Here is a 26336-nt window from a genome sequence, read left to right as displayed (position 1 = left end):
CCATGGAAAGCCAGATATAAAGCTCTGTGGGGAAGTTTCTCATTTAAATCCAGAGTAGAAGATGATACACTCTCCAATAGGATAAAACATCCTGGAATCTAAGCCTCTTGCTTAAACCTGTTACCTAAATTTGTTACCGTCATCGTTGTTGAAGGAGGGTGGGATTGAAGTGGGAAATACAAAATGGGGATGATTTTTAAATGTTTTATACAAGCAAACGGGACATTCATGAGTAAAATTAAAATGTAGACTGGCTTTTTCCCTCAAGAATAATTTGCAAATCTGTATATGACTTTCAAAGACCCTCAAATTTTAGTGTTTTCTAATATTGTATGTATTAGTCAGCTTTGCATCACTATGATCAAAATACCTGACAAGAACAATTAACAGACTGGGAAAATGTATTTTGGCTCACAGTTTCAGAGGTTTAGTCAATAGTAGGCTGATTTCATTGCTGTGGACCAAAGGTAAGGCAGAACATAATGGCTAAGAGGAAGTGGGCAGGGTTCGGTGATGGGGGAGATGCATACTTCCAGAGCAAGCCCCCAACTCCTTCAGTCACACCCCCATCTGCCTGTTGTTACTAACTGGGACAGACTGACTAGGTTACAGTTCTCATAATCTAATAATTTTACTTCTGAACATTCCTGTATTAACACAGGAGCTTCTGGGAGACACTTCATATCTAAACCATAACATCGTGTTATGATTCTACATTGATGGACCTATAAACTCATCTTCTCATTAGTTACAATATAATGCAAAGAAGTCTATTCTGTTTACTTGTGATCTGTCTGTGTTATGTAATTCAGATCCTTAATAAAAGTCGTTTACTAGTATACATGATACAAACACTAAAGTCAGGGGAAAATTCCTTTTTTTTTTTCCTTACAAAAAAGACTTGAGGACTTGGACACACTTCAAAAGCATCTGAATATTTTTCTAAAGTAGAAATTCCGGGCCAGATATTCAATAACCAGGTTTGTTTAGAAAGAGGAAATAGAGAAACAAATTTCATACAGAAAGGCCAAAAATTGAAAGCAATTAATAGTGACAGGTCCAAGGGATTATTCTTCATTTTATTATTAACATTACCACTCTTTCCAGATTTTATTGTCAGATGTTAGAGAGGAGAGGGAACAAAAAAAGCTGGGAATTATAGATAAAATTCAACACAGAGAAGACATTATAAAGCCTACTTAAGAGTGGAGGAAGACCAATTGCAGGGTAAGCTGACTTCCAGAAGACCCTGGAAAGCTACAGATAAGAAGAGATGACAAATAGGAGGCCTAGGGAAGTTCTTTTCATGAACTTCATACTTTGAAAGTACTGCAGACCAATCCAGCTGACAGGGTAGTGAAGATTTTGCTTTAAACAAATTCACACCCAGAAACCTAGAGGGATACATCCCTCTATTCTGAAGAAATCCAGTCACAAGTCTCTGAGGGAGCTACGTGGAATTTCTGGGGCATCTTGGAAAACAAGTATGATATTACAAAAATAGAATCACTTTGTTCTGGTTTTCTAAAACAGGGATAAAGGAACTTATGTGCTGGATCACTTAATTGCTGTAAGTTTTTACTTCTTTTATGAATTGGAAACTATTTATCCATCAAAATTTCTTTGAAAATTAAATAAGATATGCGAAATAATTACAATTCTAAATCAATATTCTAATGTTAGTAATTATTTAAATCTCTTCCTTCTTTGTATTTTTTCTTTTTTAATAATATATACATATATATATATATTAGTTATAGATGGACACAATACCTTTATTTTGTTTATGTGGTGCTGAAGATCGATCTCGGTGCAAGTGCTCTACCAGTGAGCCACAACCTAAGCCCACTTCTTTGTATTTTCATATCACTCACACTTACCTCTGTTATTGATTTTTACATGCTGAACTATGGAAAAGTTTATGTCTAGCTTCTCATTTGGTATGTGAAGTACTCAAGAAATCAGATTGTAACTTAATTTTTCATAATGATCCCACAATCCAAAACACATTTAGTGGATGCTTAATAAATATTTTCTGAATGATTCAATAGCCATCTCAGCAAGGTGGGCTGTAATCAAAAGGTGCTAGAAAATATTTAACTGAAATAAATATAAACATTACATTTAGCTATATATCATACACTACATAGTTATAGGATGTTAAATTCCTAGATCAAAGTTCATGGCAAAGAATCTGGGAATTGTAGTTAACTATAAGGCCATGAGATAGAAAAGTTTCTAAAAATATTCATATTAATTTTCTTAGGCATGGCAGGGCATCATGAGAAATCATGGGAATCAAGGGAAATGGTGGTGTCACTGCATTCAGCTCAAGTCAAATCACATTTTAAAAGGAATTGACAAGGGGCTGGGCATGGTGGCGCACACCTATAATCCCAGTGGCTCAGAGTTCAAATCCAGCCTCATCGAAAGCAAGTCACTAACCAAATCAGTGAGACAATGACTCTAAATAAAATACAAAATAGGGCTGGGGATGTGGCTCAGTGGTTGAGTGCCTCTGAGTTCAATACCCTGTACCCCCCAAAATAAAAATAAAAATAAAGGAAACTAATGAGCTAGAGTAAATTCAGGTGACTATCATCCAAGTGGATAGACAGTACTCCAAGTTACATGAAAAAGAGTTGAAAGAGCCCAAGTGGAGTTCTGGGGAAGAGGCAAATAAAAGATAGATTTGAGCTAGCTTCAGGTACTTAAAGGATATTCATTTTTGCTCCTGTAGGCAACACTTAGACCAGTAAAAATTGTACTCCAAATTTGCATTGGCACGTGTGAGATTTGGGTTCAATACAAGGTGGAATGTTCTAAAGATAAGAGCTGTTCATCAATGGAATGGATTTCTCCAGAAGGTGGAGAGGTTGGCCTCAAATCTCTGTGGCTTAGACAGGTCTATAGTCCTATCTGCGCCTGGCATAACTCTGGGTACACAATCCATGTTCACTGTTTCTCACAGGTTAATGCCAGGGGAAAATAACCATATTAACTATGAGAGTATGCTTGCTTTGCCCAGTAAAGTTTGAACTAATCCAGTCTCCTACATTAGTGATCTTTAGATTTAATTAGTTCTGTGCTCCTGTCAGTGAAGTTTTTGAATATGTACTCCTAAAATATGTTTATTTATAAATTATATTCTACATTACTTTATTAATCAGCACATATTACACATGTTAATAAAACATAACAAGTGATGTAAAGGAAAAAGATGTGAGATAAAGAAAAAAGAAATAATATGAATTTTTTTCTTTGGCATCGGTGTGCCAAAAGGTCCTCACAGCCAGTTCACTTTGCCAATAACTGTTCCACAATTAAAGAACTTAATATAATTCTGTCCCAATACCTGGACATCCCTGGATATTTTGTACCCTTCTTGATCTAAATGATTTACATATCAATCTTAATTTTTCTTCCTTATAGACCAATATTAATTTTCCCATTTCCCTTTTCCCATGTGGGAAATGATTCAATAGCCATCTCAGCAAAGTAGGTTTTTTGTTAGTTGGTTGGTTGGTTGATTTTTTAAAAAAGTTAAGTGATTTTCTCAAATTTTATGTATTTTTGTAAAATTTTACGGAATTTTATATATTTTTTGCATCATCAGTAAATGTGAGTATGTGTGTGTGTTTGCATTATTGAGGATGCAACCCAGGACCTTAAGCAGTATGCTAGGTAAGTGCTCTGCCTCTGAACAATATCCTCAGCCTGGATTTTCTTTTTCTTTCCTTTTCTTTTCCTTCTTTTTCTTACCCTCCCTCCCTCCCTCCCTCCCTTCCTTCCTTCTTTCCTTCCTTCCTTCCATACTGGGCATTGAACCCACGGGTGCTTTACCATTGAGCTACATACCCAACCCATTTTATTTTTTGTTTTAAGACAGGGCTTAGCCAGGTGTGGAGGTGCATGCCTATAATCCCGGTGACTCAAGAGGTTGAGGCAAGAGGACTGGAAGTTCAAGGTCAGCCTCAACAATTTCAAGAGGCCCTGAGCAACTTAGTGAGACCCTGTCTCAAAATGAAAAAAAAGGGCTGGGGATGTGGCTCAGTGGTTAAGCGCCCCTGGGTTCAATCCCTAGTAACCAACCAAACAAACAAACCAGGGTCTAAGTTGCCCAGGCTGCCCTCAAACTTGCTATCCTCCTGCCTCAGCCTTCCCTGGCATTGTTGGGATTACAGGTATGCATCACCCTGCCTGGTACCAGTCTGGAATTTTTATGTCTTTTGCTAGTCTTTGTGAAGAACAAAACAAAATAAAATCCAACAATTTAGTTGGTGATGATGACATACACCTATAATCCCAGCTACTCAAGAGACTGAGGCAGGAAAATCAGAAATTTGAGGTCAGCTTGGGCAACTGAATGAGACCCTATCTCAAAAAAATAATAATTTTAAAAAATTAAATGTGGCGGAATGCCCCTGGGTTCAATTCTTAGGACTAAAAGAAAGAAAGAAACAAACAAACAAACAAACTTTTAAAAGTCAGTTTTTTTGTTGACTATGCATGATTTTGATACAATTTTTATCTCATATCTAAAACAACTATTATTGTTCACTTATAACTATATTACCTTTTACTAAAGTGAAATTTCATAGTACTCTCTGTTGAAACGATAAATTTCAATGAACGTACCAGCAGAAACTGAATCAATGACTCTTACTCCTTACAGCCAAACTTCCAATCAAATTCAAAGTCCTACCAGGCATGCTGGTGCACATCTGTAAAACCAGAAACTTGGAAAGAAAAGGCAGGAGGTTTACCAGTTCAAGGCCAGCCTGGTTAATTTTAGTGAGACTCTAAGCAACTTAGCAAGAATTTGTCTCAAAATTTAAAAAGAGGTAAAGAGCTAAAGATATAGCTCAATGGTAGATTGCCCCTGAGCTCAATCCCAGCACTAAATAAATAAATAACCAACTCAAAATCCCAACACAGACCTAGCAGCCTTATTTTGGAATGTAGGTACTCTTTGTTTCACCAATATCTTTCCTCTTACTCTGAGAGGATTTATTACAACTTTTTAACCTATGCAGTCCATGATTTTTCTTCATTATTAAAATTTTTCCTCTGTGACCCAATAAGTGAATATGATTTGTTTATTGCAAAACTTTCTGAACTTTGCTGTCCTCTTAATCTTTCAGCTAATCAGCAGAGGGAGCACCCAGGGATAAACTAATTTCATCTCAGCGTACTTCCAGTTGCACGAGTGGGCCAGAAAACCCCCACAAATACAGATCTGGTCCTGGGTAGGAAGAAGCATTATTCCAATAATTGGGAAATCCTGGGGTTTTGTCAATGTCACCACTAGGAATCCAGTCTCTTGCCTAAGACATCTCGGGATTCCTCTAGCAGTAGAGGGAAAATTTCTTTTGTACTAATTTCTCTTTGGGCCTCCAAAGGGTTCCTGTTTTTCCAAATCCTAAAAAAATAGAGCCTGTGGACTGAGGTGGGTGGAAATGATGAAACACAGACAATATGAAAAAAGCTTCTCATCAATTGTGTTTCTCCTAAAGAAAGTGCAAGACTTAGCATCTGGTTTATGGTGTCTCAAATCATTGAACTACTGAATCTCAGTTTCTTCAATTGTAAAGGAGATGTACAATCAACATCATCATCATCATCATCATCATCATCATTATGACTACCACCACTGCCACCACTATTACCATCCATTTAGTGACTTCTATTTCCTGTGCTTAATCTGATTTAATCCTCACATCAGTCCTAAAAGGCAGGTCTTATTGTTTCCAATTTATAAATGAGGAAACAGAGGCCTAGAGATGTGGAATAACTCAATCAAGATCACACAGATAGAAAGGAAACTTGAAGATGTCTCCCTGGTTTCAAAGTCACATGTCGTCACTTGTGCTGGGAATAAGACAAATAACACCATCTCATAGTTACAATATACCTTATAAAGCACTTTAACCTTTATAACCCCTGCCTTAGAATAATCCTGAACACAAATAGTAAATGTCCACCTCTCCCAATCCCTCTTTACCTTTTCAGTTTCCATTTTTTTAAAAAAATTGTTAACAAAACTAAAGCTCACAAACTAAAAAGGAGTTTCTAAAACATGGAGCAGGGATTGAACAGTCTTTTGTCTTTTGATTGCTATATCAGGATGTTTTGCCACATACAGGTGAAGAAGCTCTTCTAACCCTCTAATACTTAACATTAAGATGGTCATTTAAACCCTGCAAGTTTTGTGTGTGTGCAAAATAAATGGAAAAGATCTAAATGATAATAATACCTGTGTTAGTGTAACTTCCTCACAGTGTTATTTACAAAGATCAAATGGCATAATATGCCAGGAGTCATCCGTGAACTGTGCATGAACCAAATCAATGTGGAAGCCATTGGGCAGAAAAGCCTGGTATCAGGAACTCCCAGCAGCAACCCTGCTGGTTTGAGACTGCCCAATACATGTGGCTTCCTATAACAAGTTCAGCTCCATCAACAAGTTCAGCACAGCACCGGAAATGGGGTGACCCACTGGAGCCACACAGCCACAAAGCCTCTCAGAGATGAGTGTGACTTGCCAAGATGCCAATCAACCTGTTTACCACAAGACCCCTGCCACACCAAGAAGCAAGATTCCTCCCGCTGAACCTTATCTCTACCTTTGCTGTGCTCTCCCTTAAATAAAGAACTGGAGCCATTTTTCAGTTCCAGCTCCTTTCAGTACTGGATGACCTATCAGGTGAACCCTTTAAATCTAATTTCTGGCTCTGGCTCTTATTTCTCTCTAATTATTTCAGACTTTCTATTTCTCAGGCAGCTTATACCTTCCGAGCACAAATCTACCCCAGAGGGGTGATGGCCACCTCACAATAATAATATATGGAGATGTTTATGGGATAAGTGAATAATATACAAACCAATGAGATTCTATTGTAAAGATCATCCTGGGTTAGGAACTAGGTTATGTCTGGCTTCTGGCAAAAATTGCAAGAGAGAGCAGGTTGCTGTTTAACTACCCATCTTCCCAACTCCCGATCTCTAGGTAGCAAGAGCTTTCCTGCTGCCTTTGTCCTTACTCTCAGAATAGAATGTTGCCTGAAAAGGCATCAGGAGATATTTAATAGGCAGGATATTGTCTGTATTTACTTAAATTTTCTGATGAGTCTGTTTGTCTCAACTTTCCCAAGAAGTGGTATCCATTTGCTGGGAAGCCATCCACAGCTCATTCTTCCCTGTATGAGACCTGGAAGTAGTTCATTTTACTTTGAAACAACAGCTCAACAGCCAGAGGAGTTGTCATTGTTGATGTTCCTCAACTCACAATGGGGTTACACCCAACTAATCCATCATAAGTGGAAAATATCATAAGTTTAAAATGCATTTAATACCTACAAAATAGCATAGCTTACCAATGCAGCTCACCATGGATTTTTGGATGTTGCTGCTTGTGTTTACATGGCTGACTAGAAGTTGCAACTTGCTGCTTCTGCCCAGCATAACAGAGGATCCTATGGCATATCACTAACCCAGGAAAAGATGAAAATTCAAAAATGGAAGTACAGTGTCTGCTAAATGCATATTGCTTCCACGCCATCATAGAGTCAAGCAATCATAAGTCAAAACATCATTAGTTCAGTGACCATCTGTACCTCCCTATGAACTGTCCCAGTGCCTATTTGATACAGTTAAAAATATGGATTCATGAAATAATCTAAAAAGAGGAGCTAGACTCTGCACTGACCCAGAACAAAAGCACAAGAAAGTACTGCTTTCTTTCTTCAGTTTGCAAAGCAAAAGGAAACTGCTTCTGTTTAAGGAATTCCCCTCAACAAGTGTTTCTGTGCAGGTGTGGTGATGTGGGAGACACAATAAGTATTGGAGGGAACATTAAAAAATTTTTTACTTGCCTGACTTATTCATTCAACTAAATATTGCTTGAGTGCTAACATGGTTCCAGGTGCTAAAAATGAAATGCTGAACAAAACAGGCAAGTTGTTCTTACGTTCATGGAATTTGCATCTGAGATAGCCAACGTTGATGAAATAGTTACAAGTTTGGTGGGTTTTATAAAAGTGAAAACCAGATTTCCATTATTGATTTATCTATAAGCACACTGCAGTGCCTCAGAATTACTACTTACAATGATCAAGCAGAAGCTACCACTGTATACTGGAAAACTCCAAACGATTTTACGATGATAAAAAACTTGAATTTCTTACATGGTAACTCTTATGTAAAAAAGAAACTTGAATGGCTACTATTAGCTCTCTGCCTCTTCAAAGCCAATATGAAGAAAATGATAGATAACAGCACATAATCCTGATCTCACTGACTACGAGATACCCTAAGGAACAGTGCATGCAGATAAGAGTAGAAGGGAAAATCAGAGGATGTGTTTTATAAGGATAATGAATTCTGCTGGCTTTTTCTCTTCTGGACTATAATAATTTTTGCCTTTCTTGTAACCATACCCTGTTGGAAAGCCACATGGCTTGGCCTGATTTTTGCCTACTACAGATTTTGGTTTCCAAAAGTCTATCTCCATGACTAAGGAAATGGGCAGGTTGGCTGACTCCATCAAAAACACTTAAAATTTGGTTGCACAATTGTATAATCAGCTGGGGTCTTAGCGTCAATTTGAATTTTCTCATTGGCTTCTACTTTGGAGGATATCATATTGCTTGGGAAAAAAAAAGAGGGAGTAGTTATAATTTTCCTGGGCTTACAGAGTTTGAGTATTGGAAGGGAGACTTAGATACCAAATACTCTAACCTCTTCCCCAACATAAGAATCTCTTATACCTCCTTCATGATAATTATCCTTTGAATACATACTATCTCCTTTTTGATCAATTTCATTATCATTTCCTATACTAGAGAAGAAGATCTGCCACCATTTGTCTTAGATGTGTATACTAGAGGCCACACCAACCAAATCAAAAGGAATCTTGTTCTCCCTACCACTAATGAGTCTTTTGTCTTGTAGGTTAGACATTCCATTATTTTCTTCCATTTTTCTCCCCCATACACACCAGTACTGGTAACTGAACCCAGTGGTACTCTACCTCTCAGGTTAATCCCCACTTCTTTTTAAAATTTTACTTTGAGACAAGGTCTCACTAAGTTGTCCAGGATGGCCTTGAACTTGCCATCCTCCTGCATGAGTCTCCTGAGTCATTAGGATTATAGGCATGTGCCACCACACCTGGCTTTTCCCTTCTTTATGTAACATGATTCACTAAACTGCTACCAGTTTGGATGTAGGAGGTTGGGGAGGTAGAAATGCATCAAAATATCTGTGTCTGTTACCTAACATATTTGTTATTTCTCTCAACTTTGTAATATCATCAGATTTGATCAACATACCATCTAATTTCCCCAATAGCATTACCAAACGGGGTAACTTGACAACTCATCCTCTCTGGGTCTAGAAGTTACCCAATAAAAGAATATTGATGCTAAAATTAAGCCCCAAATTTAAAGATGCTACCATGCAGTTGAGTCACAAGAACATATTATTTTTAAATTTCTATTATACCATTATTTTAGTAACTTTTGCCAACGAAATATAAAAACATGCAATCTTCAATTTATAGGGTTGGGTTCCAGAAGTCAGTTGTTTGGAATATATTTTTACATAAGCAGTAGATTTTCAGGTCAGACGACCAAAGACATATTAACTCCTAAAATGCTTGACATTGTAATACTATAACAGATATCAGGTGCAAAACAAAATATTGTCTCAGGTGTTTGCTTAATATGTACCACACACAGCACTGGGAAGATTCTAGCATCCAGCATTCTGTTTAAAAATGTGTTTAGGGTTGTGTGACCAGGGTCATCATGGGGAAAACCAAGAGCATTTGCTTGCTTCCCTTCTTCTATGTGACTGAGTTGGGAACTCCCTGCTGAACAAAGAAACCTGAGCTCCCTGTGACCTGAGCCTCTGGTGGCTGGGAAGGTAAGGTACAGTGACAGATGCTGCAGATCTTCTGGACAAAAGCAGTTCAGGTGTACATCTCAGTCTTCACGGGTGACACAGACTCTCAGTCCTTCCTTCCATATCGGCCCAAGTCAGAGTCTCTTCATGTTCAATATCTCTCTCCTCACACCCCCTGTTACTGAGGGTCACAGCACAGTCTTCTGGTTTTGCTTCACGTGTCCTGTAAACACTGCCAAGGCTTTAAGAGTTTATAAGCATCTTTCCCACTGTTGGGTAGCTAAATTGAATAATCAATTAAAAAGTGAATCCTACTAGTCACAAAAGAGAAATGGGGGCTATGAAGAATCTCTCTACCTGCACCCCCTCTCCCCCATATCAGTACCTCATTCTCTATCTCATTTGTAATTGATTCTGGTCAAGTAAAATGCACTAACTTTTCAGAGAAAATGTAAGAACACCCTGGTTCTAGATCCCAGGGAAAGGTGAAGAAAGTGTGGAGTCCTATTTGTTGGTGGGGGGGGGGGGTTCTTAGTATTTAACCCAGGGATGCTATTTAACCCAGGGATGCTTTACTACTGAGCTACATCCCAAGATGCATCTTTTCATTTTGGGACAGGGTCCTGCTAAGTTGCCGAGGCTGGCCTTGAATTTGCAGTCCTCCTGCCTCAGCCTTCTGTGTTGCTGGGATTACAGGCATGTGCCACTGCACCTTGCTGGAGTCCTATTTTTAATAAGCAAAAGAACAGAGCCTCTTGTGGGAGATGAGAGTGCAGAGCTGGAGTCTAGCCTTTTTAAAACTTATTTTTGCAGCTGCTTTCTGCACAAATGAACAGGTGTACCCAACCCATCCCAAGGCCAACACATCATCCACCCTCCTTTTGTTTCTGAGATGCTTGGCTATTGTGAAAATACAGTTCCTTAACCTCAAGTCTAAAATATTATCAGCTCTGAACATGGACATTTTGGGGGTAACTCACATTGCATATCAACTTGGCCCAAAATGACATGAGGTTTTCTATAGTTGTGTTTTTTTTAGACAAAAATTTCAATGATTAGTGTGGTTGTTTCATGACGTAGCCCCAGTTCTTCACTGTGTGTAATAAACATCTGTATATTACCTTTCTATAATTTTAAAATCTCTGAATTCTGAAATATTTGGCCTCAAAAGTTTACAGGAATAGGATCATGGCCCTTGATTCCTCTTTTCCTCTTTCCAGCAATGTGTAGAAGTTAAGAGTATAGACTCAGGGTCTGAGGTGTAGCTGAGTGATAGAATATTTGTCTAGCACATGAGAGACCCTGGGTTCAACCCCCAGCACTAGACAACTTAGAGGAAGTAAGACTTATTTTGGCTCAAGATTTCAGAGGATTTAGATCATGGTTGCTTGGCTCTAAGGCAGAAATATAATGAAGGAAGGGTGTGGTGATGGAAAGCTTCTCAGCTCATGGCAGCAACACGGGCGCGTGGGCGCGCGCGCACACACACACACACACACACACACACACTGGGGGGAGGGGGAGAGAGGGGCTGAGGAGAAGATGAACTCTTCCAGGGAACATCCCCAGTGACATCTTCTTCCAACTAGGCCCTACCTCCCAGGAATCCATTCAGCTAGAAGCTTAATGGATGAATCCATTAATCCATTTGATGGATTAATCCACTTATTAGATTGGAGCATCCAAAACTATCAGAAATAATGTCTACTGCTTATATCAGCTCGTCTATGGTATTTTATTATGGCAGCTCAAGTAGACTAACATTCACCATATCTCCTAAAGTTCATCTTAACTCTAACATCTTGGAGTTTTCTTGTTTTCAATGACTCTGACAGTCCTGAGGAGTACTGGTCAGTTTTTTATAAAATGTCCATTAATTGTCTGATGTTTTTCCTCATGATATGACTGGGTTGTAGGTTTTAGAGAGGAAGAACAAAGGGGTGAAATGCCACTTTGCCACATCATGTCGAGTTTACACACCTCATCCTTGCTGATGTTAACTTTGCTCTTTCTCCCATGAAGTTCCTCTTAACCCCAGCTTCCATACTGTGGAAAGTCATTATGTGTAGCCCACAATTAAGGAGCAGGTAGTTACCAGGTCTCACGTTTATTATCTATAAAACAGTAGGTCTGGGTTAGTTGCTTTCTAAATTATCTCTAGTTATTTCATTGTAATCACTGAAAAGTACTGTCCTGATTAAAAATGAAGTCTGTATTCACAGAACAGACGAAATGGAATCACTTAGATTCAAACCTGTAGTTTCAAGCTCCCTAGCAATCACTCCAAAGGGGCTATAAAACAACACTATGAATTTAGCAGCATACCAGTCCGTCTTCTTGCATGTTGGCACTTATCCCATTGATCAGCCTTAGGACACTTGATCCTTGCATTCAGTACCGGTTCTGAAAGCTTGAGGAGGAAGAGGTGTGCCTCTGTTCTTCACTCTGATGACACCGTTGATTATGAATTGGTACTCAGTAACCACCTTGATTGCTCATTAGTCACATCTGACAAACCCAAGACGCTTAGGCATTTTCCAAAACTGAGAGAGGACATTTACTAGACATTTCACCTGGAATACAAACTATATAATTTACATTTCTTATTCCAGGGTAAAACACTTGTATTGGAATTCCACCAACATGAGTGTGGAAAATAAGGCAAAACAAACAAATGTTAAATGGGAACTTAGGTCTTTAATCTTTTTATCATAGGTGAATTATTAGTAAAATATGAAGAATCGTTAGTTCTTTCGTATCTAACCTCTTTCCTGCATTAGTTTTAAACATACATTTTCATTAAGAAATTCTTGAAAGCTCCAGTTACTATGGGAATAAAATACATTTTTTTCTTTAAATAATCAGGTCACTAATTCATTCTTTAAGAGAACTACCTTTTTAAATAACTATAAAAGCCCATAGAGCAATGTACCCATATAACATGGAATTGTATTTCACTGATAAACAATCCTCAAACAGGATATAATTTTCTTGCCTATAAAATAATTAAAATCAAATTTAAGCCCTCATTAAATATGATTACATGGATGAAATACCCACATTTTAAAAAGCCAATACTACAGTATTCAGAGAGCAATTCTTTATAATTAACGGCTTCCATGGTCTCAGATTTTTTAAACAATACAAACATAATCATGCTTTTATGTCCTCATAATTTATGAGAAAGGGAACAAATGATTTTGTCTTCTGTGTAAGAATGTTTTTTTTTTTTTTTTTAATGATGAAAACTCTTAGAGTTTCCAGGCTGGCAAAATATTTTCAACAGCATCATTTAATTTATAGGATGCGTTTGTTCATACACTGGATACACTCTACATATTAATTATAGGTTTTTCATCATCAAACATTTTAAATGAATAAAGATACATATACTAAACTATAAATAATATTCTGTATACCCACCTCCAAGAAAATGAACAGTTTGGGGATTTTTTACTTATTTACTTTTTCCACTATTGGGAATTGAACCCAAAAAAGCCCTACCACTGAGCTACATTCCTGCCCTTTTTATATTTTGAGACAGGGTTTTGCCAAGTTGTTGAGGCTGGCCTTGAACTTGTGATCCTCCTGCCTCAGCCTCCCAAGTAGCTTAGATTACAGGCCTGGGTTACCTTGCCAGGCAATAATTGTGTTTTCAAAAATCATTGTGTGTTTTTGTTCCATTTCCATTCACTACTTTCTGCAGAAGTTATCAGCTTGCTGCAATCAATGTGCATCTTCCTGTTTTGCAACCATAAATACCATAGCGTTGTATTTTGTATTTAATATTTTGTGTAAATGAGACCATTTTCTGTGTTTTATCCTATAGCTTATTTTCTTAACTCCATATATGAGTTCAAGAGAAACTAATATTGATGCAGGTATTCCACTTTCTTTTTATGAGAATACAGTAGTTCATCATGGAAATAAATCATGGATATAAATATTTATCCATTTTCTTTTGATGAACTTTAAGTTGTTCCCCAAAGTTGACTCTTACTAGGACTGCCACTGTGAATATCCTTGCATACATTTTTGTATATCAACATGTGCTAGTTATTGGGGGTTATATATCCACAAGAGAATTTGTTGGGTTGTGTGATATAGTGAATTTTAATTTGCTAAATTCATCTTTGAAGAACACTTCCCTCCCAAGAACAGGTTATGAGAAAATTCCTATTTCCAAATATGCTTACCACATCCTTATGTCTTAAATATCTACCAACCTAATGAATCCTCTTGTTGCTTTCATTTTTCTGACTACTAATATTGAGCATATTTTATATTTGTTGTTCATTTTACTTTCTTCTCTTGTACATCTTTTATTGCTTCATAGGAGTTGTTTATATATCCTAGGTACTAAGGCTTTGGTATACAATTAGTTAAAAGCCTTGCCTAGTTCATCACCTGCCTTTCATTTTTTTAAAAAATATTCTTTATATTTATTTTTCAGTTGCACACAATACCTTTATTTATTTATTTTTATGTGGTGCCGAGTATCAAACCCAGGACCTCTCACATTCTAGGTGAGAGCTCTACCGCTGAGTCACAACCCCAGCCCCTGCCTTTCAATTTAATTTTAAAAATATGTATTGGTCAGGAGGTCATACTCCTGTCATTTAACTTTTTGATGCAATCTTTTATTATATAGGAAACTTAAATTTTGGTATAGACATATATTTTTTAATGTCTTTCAATCAAATCTAATATTTTTCTCAGTATAATCTTGCATAGATTCCATTTACTTTTAATCCTCTAATAGTTTTTATTTTTTACGAGCCTTTTTAAAGGCAATGATTTCTGTTTGTCCATAGGAAATCTATTGATGTCTGTATGCTAATCCTGCATGCAGCAATTTTGCTGAACTCTCTGTTTTCCTTACATAAAAAGATATAACATTAACAATTGTGTTTTTCCATTTCTGATATTAATTTCTAATTTTCCTCATCTGGTGCATGGATTAGGAATTCTAATACAATGTTGGATAGTAATATTCAGTCTTCTTGACCCTAAAGACAATGTGCCTGAAATTTCCCTATGAACTATGTATGATATTTGCTATATTTTTTGGTAGACGTCCATTGTAGGTGTATCAGGCAAAATTTAGGGTCAGAGGTAACAGAAACTCACCCCAATAAATTTAATCTGTTTCCTTAAGATGTTGTCAGGGTCTCCGATCAGGCTTGGATGATGCCTCCTGGGACCTCAGCAGGGGGTCTGCCAGTTCAGACTACCACAGGTACAGAAAAACTGCTGAACTGTTTTGTCGTATTGCCCCCATGATTGAAGGGCCCAGATGAGATCATTCTATTAGCTAGAGCTAGGAAGTAAGCATTGAGTGGTTTGGGCTTTTCCTTTCCTGGACTATCCAGGTCTAGTTTTGATTTCAAGATGGTTCACATATCACACAATGAATTGGTCCTCTTCTTTCTTTCCTTCCTTCCTTCTCTTCTTTACTTTTTTCTGGAATAGTTTGTTGTTCAATCCCAGGGCTATAAACACCCCAGCATACTGTTTACTGTTCCCAAAGAAAGAACTTGGGGGACTCAACAGAGAGGTTTGAACAGTGCACTCCTGGGCAGAGGCAGGCCAAGATACAGCGGAGGGCCACACCATGCCTATAAGCAGGGGGAATAAATATATATGAAAGTTTGCATGCTCACTGCACAGGTAGAGTTCCTCAGATGTTTTTGTGAGCACTTTCTTTTACAAGTAAAGTCATTTTGCTTTGATTTTTACCTGAAAGACTGAAGGTAAGGGAAGTAGCCAGCTCCCCTCAACATTTCCCTTCTTCTTGCATTTTTTAAGAGTTCTTCTTAGCTTACTGCAAGCTTTTCTAGGCATAAGCATTTGACCCATCATTTGTATAAGAGAAATCAGTTTTGCAGCTTGGGTAAATTGTGAAATAGTTACCACAATTTGACCCAGCTATCCCACTCCGTGGTTTATACCCAAAGGACTTAAAAACAGCATACTACAGGGACACAGCCACATCAATGTTTATAGCTGCACAATTCACAATAGCTAAATTGTGGAACCAACCCAGATGCCCTTCAGTAGATGAATGACTAGAACAACTTTGGTATATATACACAATGGAACATTACTCAGCATTAAAAGAGAATAAAATCATGGCATTTCAGGTAAATGGATGGAGTTGGAGAATATAATGCTAAGTGAAGTAAGTCAATCCCCAAAAACCAAAGGCTGAATGTTTTCTTTGATATGAAGATGCTGACTCATAATGGCGATGGGGGGTGGGGAGCATGGGAGGAATAGATGAACTCTAGATAGGGCAGAGGGGAGGGAAGGGAAAGGAGAGGGCAAAGGGTTAGAAATGATGGTGGGATGAGTTAGACATCATTAACCCAATTACATGCATGAAGACACAAATGGTGTGAAAATATTTTGTGTACAATCAGTGACTTGAAAAATTGTGCTTTATATATATATATAATATGAAATGAATTGCATTATGCTATCGTGTATAACAAATTAGAATAAATCATTTAATAAAAAATTGTTAAATAGTGTGACAGGGATGGTGGTGGGGCAGAGAGAGAGAATTTATTTAATCACTATTCGTGCAAGTTTTTTCTATTTTTATTTCAGTCATTTATTTTTCAGACAGTTATCAACTTCTTAATTTTTAAAACTTATGAAAATAAGCTATTTGTAATACTGTTATTTTAAAAATCTGTACAATAGTTTTAACTTCTTCTTCTTTCCTAATGTCATTATGTATTTTGTGTTTTCCTTTTTTAGTGATCAATTTTGCTAGATGTTTGTCTATTTTATTAGTTTTTTTCCCCAAGGAACCAGATTTCATAGTTGTTTATCAAATTTTAAAAAATCATTACACAATATTTATGGTCTAAAAGGATAGCAATCACAATTTTTGGTCACATGTAGTAATTTCTGGGAAGAAGTTTACTTCTGTGTTTCAAGACATTAAAAAGTTCTCTGGAAAACATGAATTAAGATTTTTTTTTCCCATGTAGTCCTTGCTGAATAATCTGAACAGGTCTACATGATTGTGGGGACATATAGGTGCTTTTTCCCCAATAAATACATGTTCATATAAAATTTACTAGATCAGTGCCATTATGATGAACATTGTTACTACATTAAAAAACACACTCACTCTGTCCTCTGGGAGCTTTCATGGCAATAGAAATCTAACGCTCCTCTTCATCCCAGACCACACATGTGCCCAGGGAGACATATTTACTTTTGCTGAGTGGTATACAGTATCATCTATATTTACTTGGTTGATTAGAAATCGTGTATAACCCTAATCCTTGATGAAAGAATTTTGATGAGTTAATCTAACAAGATGATTTCCACTCTTAGACTGATATGTGAAAACACAAATTTACTAATCCTTAATTTAGATCTACTCATTCTAAAAATTCTGCTGTCATTTGAGCAAGGAAATAAACACTTCTAAAATATCTTGCTGATTCAGTTATTTTAATCCAAAACTCAATTTGAGATCTGTTCTATATCAAGGGTCCCTTGGCTATGTTATGAGAAGGAGTTGTTTTTCATTTGCCTGTTGTCTCGGAGAGAAGTGAAAAATAACATCAGGGATGGTTTCCTTGGAGCCCTAGAGATCTGCTTTTAATGGAGCACTCGTCTCCCCAGGGGAAACCAATTGGGCTGAGCTTCAGTGTCTGACCAAAGCGTGGCTGAAATCAGCAAGGGATGCAAAATAATCTATAGGGTGGCAGAATACAAAATTTCAGGGTATTTGTGTTGGGAGATTGGAATAAAGGAGGGTAAATGAGCTAATGTATGTGAAAAGCTAGGTACAACACCTGAAAAACACAGCCTCCTTCTCCACATTCTCTTTCTGCTCTCCATCTCATCTCTGGCATCCCCACCCCCACTTGTCTGTAAAAGCCTAAAGGTCTGATTGAACAAGGGCACCATACAGTCAATGCTACTAGATTTTTTGAACACCCCGATAACCACAAAATCATTGGATGGGAGCATGGTAGAACCAAACCGAGGTTGACTTTGTCCTAGAATTCCCACACCAAAGAAGACGCATGAGTCATAGTTCCTGCAGCGATTAGTCACGGTGTTTTAGTGGAACAAAGTTGCAAAAAGTCATTTTCAAATTCTTTCCAAAGACTCAGTTTCTCACTCGGATAGTTTTGACGAACTGTAATGATTGTTAGGAACTGCAGAATGTCCAGAAGAACATCATTTATGTCTTAAGTTTAACTTTGTTTTAGATTGAATCATCCTGAAAAATAAACCTTCACCTGATCCTCATTTTCATTTCAGTTCCCTGGACTAGTGATTTGAGTGTTGTGGATAGAATTCTTAGAATCTGTTTATGTGATAGGAATACAGAAATGGTCTGGGTCTGAGAATTAGGATAACAATCTGAGTTTTGATATAAACTCAAAGTCATGTATAATTTTTTTGAATCATAGAAATTGGACTTTGAAAGCAACCTAAATCCTTTTGTCTGGGAAACTTCAAATAAACACTGAGTTTTCTTGCCATGAAGTTCTGCATTGTATCTAGAAAGCTTCCTTGAAAAATAGCTCTGAAAACCCTAAGGCTGGGAAAGAAGTTGGCTAGTTGAAGGGGAAAATGGTAGAGAATTTTGTTTTGCAGTAAGGAAGAACAAAAGGAGGGAAGAAAATTAATTATTGTCAAAACTTCATATTAAATTTCTAGTGAATAGTTATTAAGACTGGCAAAAATTTGTGTTTGCTTTATCCAAACATAGTTATAATGCTAGATATGTGCTTAAAATCCAGCATGTGAATAACACCTCCTCAAAACAATTTAAAATTCAGTTTTATTTTTAAGTGACAAAAATTTTATCTATTTATGGTGTACAGCTTTATGTTTAAAGTATAGGTACAATGTAGGATGGCTAAATTGAGTTAATTAGCATACGAATTACATACTTAACAGTTTTTGTGATAAGAACACTTAAAAACTACTCTCTTAACTATTTCCAAATGTATAATTTGTTATTAATTGTAGTCATTATGTTGTACAATAGATCTCTTCAATTTATTCCTCCCATCTAGCTGAAAATTTATATCCTTTGATTTAAATCTCCCCAAAACTCCCCCACCCCTAGTAACTACCCTCCCACTCCCTGCTTCAATTTTCTTTCTTAGATTCCACATACAAGTGAAATCATGCAGTATTTTTTTTTCCTGTCTCTTATTTCACTCAACAAAATTCCATCCCAGCTCATCTATGTCACAAATGACAGAGTTTCATTCTTTTAAAAAACTGCATATAATTCCCTTGTGTATGTATAGCACAATCCCTTTCTCCATTCATCTGCTGATGGATATGTAGACTGCTTCCATATCATGCCTATCATGAGTAAAATTGCAATGAACATGGGTGTGTGGCTGTCTCTACAAGGTGCTGATTTCATTTCCTTTGGGTACACACCTACAGGAGGGGTTGATAGGTCATATGGTAGTTCTATTTTTACTTACTTTGAGGAAGCGCTGCACTATTTTCCAGAATAGCTATGCCAATTTATATTCCCACCAACAGTGTGTAAATGTTCTCTTTTCTCCACTTTATCAACACTTGTTATCTCTTCTCTTTTTGCTAATGTCCATCCTGACAAGGGTGAAGTGATATCTCCTGGTTTGGGTTTGCATTTCCCTGATGATCAGTGATGTTGAGCATTTTTTCAAATACATGTTGACCATCTGTACTTCTTCTTTTGAAAAATGTCTATTCTTGTCCTTGGTCCATTTTTCAATAGGGTATTTATCTTCTTGATATTGAGTTGTTTGAGTTATTTATATATTTTTTATATTATCTCCTTATGGGACACATGGTTAGAAAATCTTCCACTTCATAGGTACCTTTTCGTTTTGTTAGTCTTTTCCCTTGTTTTATACAAGCTTGTTTCCTGTAGTTTTGGGGTCAGATCCAAAAATCATTGCTAATACCAGTGTAAAGGATCTTTTCTCTTATATTTTCTTCTAGGACTGTAACAGTTTCAGGTCTTATGTATAGGTTTTTAACCCATTTTGAGTTGGATTTTGTATTTGGTATAAACAAGCTTCCAGTTTCATTCTTTTATAAGTGTGTATCCAGTTTTCCCAGGACCATTTATTGACTTTATTGAAGGGAAGTTCTGGTTTGTTTTATGCAAATATAGTTACAATATTATATATATGTTAGAAATCCAGCATGCAGACATTACTTTTTCAAACTTAAATAACTGAGGAGATGGGAACAGCAAAGGATTACAGAAATAAACAGCACATAGGCTTCAGTAGTCAATGAAGTGTGAAGGGCACCAAGGGTTACAGAGGTAAGATAAGAAGGGATGGAATTTGGGGCAAGTCTCCCTTTTATCCATCTTAAAAATTTCAGCCAATTCTAATGTCTGCTAACATTCTGTGAGTTTTAGAGGATGGTAAATTTGGATGGTGGGGGAAGTTTCTGGCCAATAGGACAATGGCCAAAGAGACTCCAGTAAAGCTCCAAGTAATCCAACGGAAGCTCGAGGGCAGCAGAAGTATCTAAGAAGGAAGGAGAACACAAAGAAAACCCTGACCCACTTTACAATTTAAGCGGAAGTCAACCCTGCTTTGGCACCCCAGAATGTTATTTCTCAGAGTATGGCCCCAGGACACTTTGCATGCAACTTTCTGGTAGGTCTGTTAAAAATCTTAGGTCCCCTGCCCAGTGCAGTGGCCCATGCCTGTCATCCCAGCAACTCAGGAGATTGAGTCAGGAGGATCACCAGTTCAAAGTCAGCCTGGGCATCTTAGCAAAACTCTCTCAAAATAAAAAAAAAATAAAAAGGGATGGGGATGTAACTCAGTGGAATTAATGCCCAGTACAAGGGGGGAAAAAAAATCTAAGTTTCTAGATGATACTCTAAACCAGAGAGTTGAACGTGTCTAGAGAGGCCAGAGAAGATACATTTCAAACCAATAGCCTAGACCATTTTTAGGTGCTCTCGTGTTTGGACCTCTGCACCTAAGAATAAATCAAGAATAAGTAGGAAAAGGCAAGGAATTTGCAAAATGGCTACTGCCCAGGCCTCCTCCATCCTCAGGTCAAGATTCCTGTGCAAGGGGCTGAAGTTGTGGCTCAGAGGAAGAATGAGGCACTGGGTTCAATCCTCAGCACCCCATAAAAATAAAATAAAGGTAATTGTGCCTACCTACAACTAAAAAAATAAATATTTAAACAAAAAAATTATTTTTTGTTTAAAAATATTTAAACAAAAGATTCCTCAGCAATTTCCTTCAGAGACTTTGGGAAATTTTCAAATGTAGAATTTTTGAAGAATCTTTGGCTTAGAAGTAAAGGAAGGAAGAACTTGTGAAATGCCAAGTAAGCAGACAGTGTGTCACTTATTGGGACAGACTTGTCCCAGGGCCAGTTTCAAGGCTTTCCATTCCACTTTTGAAACCTATAGTCTGGCCATGCTGAGCTGACTGCCTTACCCCAAATGGACCAGAATTTCCCCTGGCCCAAAGCTCTTGCTCTTACAGTTCTGCGTGCCTAGAATGTCCTTTGCCATCGTTTTAGTCAGGTTTTTTGCTGCTGTGACTAAAGGATCTGATCAGAACAATTTTAGGGAAGGAAAAGTTTATTTGAGAGCTCACCTGTTCAGAGGTCTTAGTCCATAGAAGGCCAGCTCCCATTCATCGGGGCTCAAAGTGAGGCTGAAAATCCTGGAGGAAGAGGTGGCAGAGGGATGCAGCTCACATGGTGATCAGGAAGCAGAGAGACACTCCACTGGCCAGATGAAAATATATACCCCATAGCCACACCCCCAAACCCCCAATTCCCACCTCCTCCAGCCACACCCTACCAGTTGAATCACCACTCAGTTAATCCCTATGAAGGGATTAATCACTGATTGGGTTAAGACTCTTACAATCCAATCATTTCTCCTCTGAACCTTCCTGCATTGTCTCACACGTGAACTTTTGAGGGACACCTCACATCTAAACCATAACAGCCATTTACATTTCAGTTAGTGTCACTTCCTTCAGGATACTCACAAGCACCCAAAATTTCATATTGTACAATTATTTAAAGTAGCACTTATCATATAGTAGTACTTAATATATGCTTACTTATCTTTGCATTAGCTCATACATTTATCAGGGTCATTTACTTTATTTTGTGGTCCTAGGGTTTAAATCCAGGGCCTGTACATGTCAACCAAGTGTTCTACCACTGAGCAATACTTGAACCCTACTGTCATTTATCTTCTGTATCTATCACAGAGCTTAGTTTATGAAAGCTATTCAACAAATGTTCTTTAAATTAATGACTTAATGTCTTGCTGTTCCAAAATATATTTTTTAATCTCAATAAATAGTTTCACTTAACTTTGCTTAGGATTTCATTTGGTGTAACTGAAAACTTTAGTTAGTGATCTAATAGTGTGAATAATTTCCAGCTTTGGTTTTCCATAGATCGGAGAGTAGAATGAGGAAGGAATGACAAGGGAAATTTTTTTTAAATTGTAGTTGGACACAATACCATTATTTCACTTATCTTCTTTTATGTGGTGCTGAGGATCGAATCCAGGGTCTCGTACGTGCAAGGCGAGTGCTCTACCGCTGAGCCACAACCCCAGCTCAATGGGAAATTTTTAAACAAGGATTTTTTTTTTTTTTTTTAGGGCTAAATTTATTCTGAGTGTAGGCACAGACTGAATGGGTGAGAGCTAAGGTCACTGAGCATCAAGAAGTTGGTGGGAAGTTCACACGGAGATGTGAAAAGGTGCTTGGGGATGAAGAAGGAGCGAGAACGAGAAATATTGCTTTCAAATTTTTACCTAGAAATAAATGGTCTGAGACCTGGTCTCAGGTCTTGGGGGAAAAAATGTACTTCCTTGTATATTGGCCATGGTCTCAACTCAAAACTCAAGCTTGTTCTCCTTTCCCTGCATGAATAGATAAAATAGACTTTGGGGAACTGTCCTGAGAATTTGACCACCCCATGGGAAAATGCACTCGAAATTTTAGAAAACATTTAGTTTTGGAATCCAACCAACTCAGAGATTGAGCAAGATCTAGATTAGATTTCTTTTGCAAATCAAGTTAGTAGCGAATTATATTTATGAAGATGAAGACCAGGACTCCAGAGACATAATGAGACATATTTTATGACAGAGAAACTAGATGTCATTAGAGGGACAGAGAAATTAAATGTATATGAATATCCTTAAACAAATAATAACAAAAGGACATTTTCTGAACCCAAAAGTGGACATACATCCTCATAAGTCATATCACATGAGAGTGGTCCCTTTCAGAAAATCAATGATATGACACATGCATAAAGAAGGGGCCTCCAATTGTGCCAAGATATAAACAAGATTGAACAGGAAAGAAAATGTGGATGGTTTAATGCAAGGCAATCACTAATTCCAAAAATCAATAACAAACATTAATTCATTGCATATGTGAGTGCGTGTGTGTGTGTATTACACTTAGGCAGGCACACAGAGATATTGAATAAATATTGTCAAATGAAAGAATATCTCATTGTGTGGCTACCATGTGCCAATGTTGTACTGGTGCTAGAAGACTATCCTAACAACAACATGATGTTTATTCTTATGGAGATTATGGTTCTAGAGGGAACTCTAGAACACATTGTTAAGTGTTGAGCACAAGAAAAGGAAGTACTAATTGTAATTGGAACACATAGCAATAGATGTAATCTAAGCCAAAAGGTCACACAAAATATCAAATAACTCAGAGAATAGGAAAGAAAAAAGGCAGGGGACAGAGCTGCAGTAAAGAGCTATGTGGAGAGAGCCCTGTATACCCCTGGGGGTGCCACTCACTTCTGGGGGAAGAAGAGGATAGATGCTAGTTCCTTATGCAATGGTGTATGCAAAAGCCTGGGCTGTGTGGGGAAGTATGGTAAATGCAGATGAACAGCTGGGGTCTGGAGAGTCACAGGAGAAGTCCAGCAGGCTGGGGCTGGAAGAAGTACGCCATCTTGGTCAGTGGGCGCTTTTGAGGGCAGGTTAGTACTCGGAACTTTATCCTAAGGTGTTTGTGGTTTGGTGGGATGGGTAGCCAGTGCCTTCTAGTTTGAGGGTGAAGCATGTTTTGGAGGGTGGTGAGAGTGAGAGCAAGGTGGCATGCACACTGGTTTGGCAGAGGGACACAGTAGCCTGGACCACAGTGATGGAGAAACTTCAGCATATGCAGAATAGTCAACAAGATGGCTGACTGGTTGGGTTTAGAGATTAAGAAAAATGGAAGAGTCAAGTATGTATATAGAGAGTGTGAAACATTAAAAAGATACAGAAAAAAAAAAGCCCTAGGCATTTAAGAGATCCTTTTTTATCTTTAAAATAAATTGCTCTGAGACTCTCTCCTGCTTCACATCTTGAGAATATGTAAAGGAGGCCACCACCTTCCCAGAGCTGAATACTCTGGAACAGAGTCCTCTAATCTCCAGTCTATATCTCTAAAATACCTGCTGTCTAGGCAGTGACAAATGTCCACAGAGGTGGCTTACTGAAGCTGGGAACCCCAGAGCTAAGGATGGAGCCTCTATTGGAACATCTTTTTCTCCAAAGCACTAATGGATGGTGAGCTCAAGATTTTACTTTAGGGACCAAAGACTTTAAACGTGTCCCTTGTTTGACGATCTCCTTTCTTTTTGCCCTCCTGGTACTCAAAGGCACCTGCCTTATGCTTTTTCCTTTGATACATCCAAAGTGATCCCTTTAAATGGTTGTTTAGGGTTTCATAACAGGTCTATGAACTTTGGGTGGGGAAAAGAATTTACATCTTTATTTCTACAGGCGTCTAACTGAAATGTAGCACTTCCTTTAATTTTGAATGTAGGCAGCAAAGCACAATTGTGTTTTGAGTATTTGTGACTTTGTTGCCAATAGGAATTGCAGATATTTTTCTATTTCATTATTGTTGTAGATTCTCAAAATACGGTCTACTGCATCACTCCCTAGATATTGTTTCTTAATATGTTAACAAAGAAATTCTCATACCTCTTTTCTAAAATTACAAGCAACCCTTTATTCGCTGTCATTACAAAAAGTGGTTACATTAGCAACAAAATGTGTTTTCTTGCATTGATATCAGAGGCAGTTACTCCCCCAAACATTAAGTATAACAGTGTACATCAGTATTAAAATGTTATATTTTACATTATCTTTACCACTTTGATCTTCTGAACTTTTAATTGAGGAAAATAAGGTAAAATATTACATATTTATTTCATTTTTCAGGAATGTAAAGGTCTAATTATTTAAACAATTTTTATTATAAAACCAAACTCTGAAGGTGTCTACAGAATTGGCTTTTTAAAAATGTTTTTCTTTAAATCAGAGTCATGCTTCTAATCATTAGTTTGTTTTAATATTCTGGTAACTGTGTTCTAGCATATTTTGTTTCCTTTATATACTTCCTGTGTATTTTATTTTATGCATTCAAAGGCATTATTATTGTACCAGAGATACCTTCCAAGTTTCTGGCTTGAACAACTCAGAGAGATATTTATTGGGATGAATAAAACTGGAGAAATTGGAAAACTAGTTTAGGGCTGTGTTGCACAGATAAAAAAAAAATACCATGGGTTTAGAACATGTTGTGATATAATTGAGCTCAGTCCATGTATGAACCAAATGAGTTATACTGAGTCACAGAAGCAAAGTCGTCTATAATTCAAAACCCTAAACCAAACCTAGAATTTTGCTAAGAGTATGCCTAAAATATCTAGCAATACAGTGAAAATCTTAGTATTCAGGGGAATGTTTCCTGTTAAAGCCATTTATGAAGTAACTCTGAAATGAAACTGTTTGCCTAACAGAGCTATTTTTCTTCTTGTCAACTTTGTGTCAGCTAAAATGACTTAAGAGTGTGAATATTCAAATCAGAGACACGCCGTCTGACAGAAGAAAAAGTTGGCTACGATCTACATACTGTGGGGTCGGGCTCCAAATTCCTCAATAGGACACCCATAGCACAAAAGTTAATAACTAGAATCAACAAATGGGACTTACTCAAACTAAAAAGTTTTTTCTCAGCAAAAGATACAATAAGAGAGGTAAATAGAGAGCCTACATCCTGGGAACAAATCTTTACTCCTCACACTTCAGATAGAGCCCTAATATCCAGAGTATACAAAGAACTCAAAAAATTAGACAATAAGAGAACAAACAACCCAATCAACAAATGGGCCAAGGACCTGAACAGACACTTCTCAGAGGAGGACATACAATCAATCAACAAGTACATGAAAAAATGCTCACCATCTCTAGCAGTCAGAGAAATGCAAATCAAAACCACCCTAAGATACCATCTCACTCCAGTTAGATTGGCAGCCATTATGAAGTCAAACAACAACAAGTGCTGGCGAGGATGTGGGGAAAAGGGTACACTTGTACATTGCTGGTGGGACTGCAA

At 37.4% G+C, this 26336-nt stretch overlaps 1 protein-coding gene across 1 annotated transcript in view; it reads left to right on the top strand.

Moving 5' to 3' along the window:
• The window catches only part of Tshr (thyroid stimulating hormone receptor), a 138339-nt gene that overhangs the window by 25188 nt on the left and 86815 nt on the right, over positions 1-26336 (top strand). The gene's annotated exons all lie outside the window — the stretch shown is intronic.

The sequence above is a fragment of the Marmota flaviventris genome, chromosome 2 (assembly GCF_047511675.1).
Source record: "Marmota flaviventris isolate mMarFla1 chromosome 2, mMarFla1.hap1, whole genome shotgun sequence".
Taxonomy (NCBI): Eukaryota; Metazoa; Chordata; class Mammalia; order Rodentia; family Sciuridae; genus Marmota; species Marmota flaviventris.
The sequence above is the reverse complement of the archived record's forward strand: the minus strand, read 5'-3'. Positions and strand labels throughout refer to the sequence as shown.